This window comes from Charadrius vociferus, unplaced genomic scaffold (genome assembly GCF_000708025.1).
Source record: "Charadrius vociferus isolate BGI_N301 unplaced genomic scaffold, ASM70802v2 scaffold1823, whole genome shotgun sequence".
Lineage (NCBI taxonomy): Eukaryota > Metazoa > Chordata > Aves > Charadriiformes > Charadriidae > Charadrius > Charadrius vociferus.
The window spans coordinates 205,821-209,747 of NW_009647673.1; positions in this window are offsets into that span (position 1 = coordinate 205,821).

Genomic DNA, 3,927 nt, shown 5'->3' on the forward strand with positions numbered 1-3,927 from the left:
TCTTACACCGCTTCCCTCCACTGCCAGGCTGGGACCCAAAGACTGCATTCCGGTCAGCCCTCGCCAGGCTCCGGCTGAAGGGCTGCGTCTCCTCCGGTTGTTTGTTTGGAGGGAGCCTGATAACTTGGCGAGGCAACGCAGACCAGGGCTGGAGCTCAGCACCGCTTTTCTCCTCCGCGGAGCCTGATTGAAGCTAATGGTTTCCAAACGAACGTACCCAGCAGCTGGGCAGGTTCTCAAGCTCTGGCTCTCAAGCTGCTCTGCCCTGCACAAAGCAGGTTTTGATGACCGGGGGTGGGCTGAATGAATGAAATTCTCACCCCCAAAATGTTGATTTGCAGTGCCTCGTGCCAGTGCTCTCGAGAAGCTAGGGAAGAGCTGCGTGCTGGATGTTTACCAAGTGCTGAATAATGCATAGTAGTGAATCACACACAATTTTCCCTTTCTTCCTATTAGAATTATTGTAAGCAATAATATGATTGACCCAGAACAAAAATAACTCCAACAGACGATGGTATAGTGAGGCATTAGGGGACTCCCTATCTAATAACCAAAGCTAAACACTGAATCCGCTGTTCCCAAAAAGTTTTGACTGCAGTGCATTACAGCGAGTGGTGTACTAAGACCTTTCCTTTAAGGAAAACAAAAAAGAAAAAGGTGGTGGTAAAAAAATGATGCTTAAATGTTGTAGTAGTTCATTTAAATTAAATGTAAAGTTTATCTCTTTGCTATAGAGATGGAACCATCGATAAGAAACGGTGACAGGTAACATGAGAGAGGATGGGTGAACAGGTTTTCCTGAATAATACCTAATGAACTGCATAAAATAAAGAAGCAGAAATGCAGTTGAGGGGCCCCTTGATATCACCAGAAAGTCCTCCAGGAGGTGTCCCAGCCTGGATAAAAACCCTGAGTTACCTGGATGACAGTGGTTTGTTACTTCTCTCTCCTTAGGCTAGCACAGAGGAATAAATAAGCCGTTCCAACCACGTGGCTATTGCTAACTGCTCCTGGCTTAGCTTTGCTTTCACTGTTTCTGTTTTGTTTTGCTATCAGATTGCATGTGTGAAAAAAGAGACAATATTTATGAGTGCAAGAGAAGACAAAAAGGTAAACTGACTGAAGCAGTAAAATCAAATGGATCCAACTTACAGCTGCTTCTGTCTCTGTGAACCAGAGAAACCCTGTTTCTTGTGGCGAGGAGGGGTGGTGTTATTCACGCTGCTAGTAACGGTGATGGGGGCAACTGATCACCAATAGTCCTTGTGTGAGCCGACTCGGGCAGGACGCAGGAACGACCACGAGACCACGGAGGAAAGACAAAGAACAAATTTAATCTCGATTCCTCGCGAATCGGGGAGTCTCCGCAGCAACGCCCGGGCAGAGGGACACAAGCAGGGGACGCAGGCACCGCAACGCGGGAGAAAGTCCTTGTTAGCAGGAGCGTGTGAGCTCTAACTTGCTGTTCTCGCCTGCTTTTCAAGGGTTCAAACAGGCGTAGTTTTCCACTGTGCTTTGATCTTCTTCAGCAACAAGGCAGTGATCTCATGTATGCTAGATAAGGTGTCCCGGAGTCCATCCCAGGCTTATGTTATCTAAGTGCGGATGTTCTACTTGCGAGCACACAAGGCTGAACAGCAATTAGTGTGGTATGTGTGTTGTCCAGCACCCCAGGTGCGAGTCACTTGAGCGTGTTTCCAATCCTCCTTGCCAATCTTCCATTATTTTCCCACATTCCTTTTTCTGGAGCACCTCTATTGTGCTGCTCTGGTCCCTCCAAACAGTTTCTGCCTCTGGTATTAATATTAGGCTATAAGTTGTTCCAGAGGTTTCCTTGAAGTCAGCAGGTTCCAGTATTATTTATACTCTCAGGGCAAAGGACTGTCACAACTGATGTGTTGTGTGGGTTTTGTGGTCTGGATTTTGCTCTGGTGAGTTACTACTTACCCAGCTGCAAAACCAGCTGTGCGATAGCAGAGACTTGGGCTTACACATACACCAGCGACAAGGTGCGAGCACACAGTAATACCGCAGCCTGCACTGCTCGTAGCACAATAACTGGACAAAATCAGTCCTGCAACACCCGATGCGTTACTGAAAGATGGTTGTTTTCATTAAAAATCACTAAATGCCACTTTTGATATGCTGCTGTTATGCACCTGAGTCCAGTTCTGACCGGCTGTGCAGAACAGCAAGCTCCTTTTCGTACAGGTTTTTTTTTGGTAGGGTTTTCAACTTTAAAGCGTATTCCTTTCTGTGGAGCTGCTGCTGCCTGTGCTTTTTCCTGACTTAGAAAAACGCTCCTCGGATCAGCCGACTTCCTCGCAAGGACTGATGGCTGCTGCTGTTTTCCCCAAGACGGGAACACTGGAGTTTCACATTTTCCCCATTTACTCGTCATCGCCTCAGTAACAAAAACCTCTGTCATCATCTTGATGTGTGAGTAGGTATCATAGACATGTAGCACTTTGCAATCCCTGTAATTGAGGGACCTCTGGCTTCCGTGGAGTGCAATTTTCTGCTCTTTCAAGGCACGGCTGGATGCAGGTGCCGTCCTCCCGGTGCCCGTGCTGAAAAGCTACGCTGAGGGCAAAACAGTCTGCTGGAGTACAGTGTGCTGTGGAAAGCGTTTGTAGACTTACGTGATTTGCCTGAGCTCCTAGATCTCAAAAATACTATATTTTGTAGGTACATAAAGTTATTTCTCTCTATATAGGCCTAATTTTCTGTATTACGGAGATGGTGGTGATCTGTTAAGCACCATAGACAATAACAAGAGGAAGGACATTTATCCTTAGTGAGAGAAACGGGGTTTCTCTTGTGTGGAGGTGGAGGCAGCTTTGAGTTAGATCCATGCCTTGCTGCTTCTCCCTTTGTTTGTAATTTACTGTTTAACTTCAGCCACGGTAGTTCATCGTAAAAGCCGTATTATACACACGCTCATCCCACAGTTCTCTCAATGTTTCACTACCTGGAAGAGGGACAGCACTTTTTCTACCCCCCCATTTCCAACCTATTGCTTTTTGATACCTCTCTTTGATTCCTTCGGTACTCAGGACGCTTGCCTCAAAGAAAACAACTAAAACAAACCCAACTGTACCGCTGGGTCAGGCAGCTTCTCTCCGCACTGTTCTTCCTCGGAGGATGACCCTGCCAACCCAGACAGGAGGAGCGCTGAGGCCGCCGTCGTGTTGACAGAGCACATTTCCACACTCTCTCTGTGCCTGAAGGAGCCACATCGCTCTTACTGGAGACTTGTTTCCTTTACAGTCACTGTCAGGGCTTTTTGCTGTTGTTCGATGTTTTGTGTGTTTTTTTCTTTTTTTTAACTTTACATAATGCTCCGCTGTGCTATACGTAGACCCCTTTAGTCCCTTCTGCTTTTACATTTGTGGTAATTAAAGGCACCTGTTCTTCTGTGGGCTGCAGTAACCCATTTCCCTCTCGCCGAGGCGGCGCCTAAACCCCAGACTGTTCCTCACAGCAGGGCAGGGGCTCCCTCAGCGCCCTCTTTGCCTTTTCCTGACGCTTTTCTTTCTTCCTCAGACTGAAACTGGACCTTTGTGCCCCGTTCAGGCGTTGTGCTGTTGTGCCAGACCTGCCACGGCCAAGAGCAGCACCTTCCACCTACCGCAGGTTTTGAAAGAAAACATCAGCTTCCCACCCCTGCCTCTCTTTATCCTTTTCTTCCCCAAAAGATGCTGAAAATTTCCCTTTTCTGTGACAGAGGGAGATAGATCGTGTAACGTATTTCTTAAGCACCTTTCAGAAATTAATCTATCGCGGACAACACGGCGCTGTCGCCGTTATCAGCGCGGTGGAGACGGGGAGGGGTGTGCTCAGGGCCGCCCGTGGCGATGGGTGAGGGGAGGCCCGTGTCGCGTCGCGGCAGCGGACAGGCCCCGGGGGGCCGTCGGAGCCCTTGGA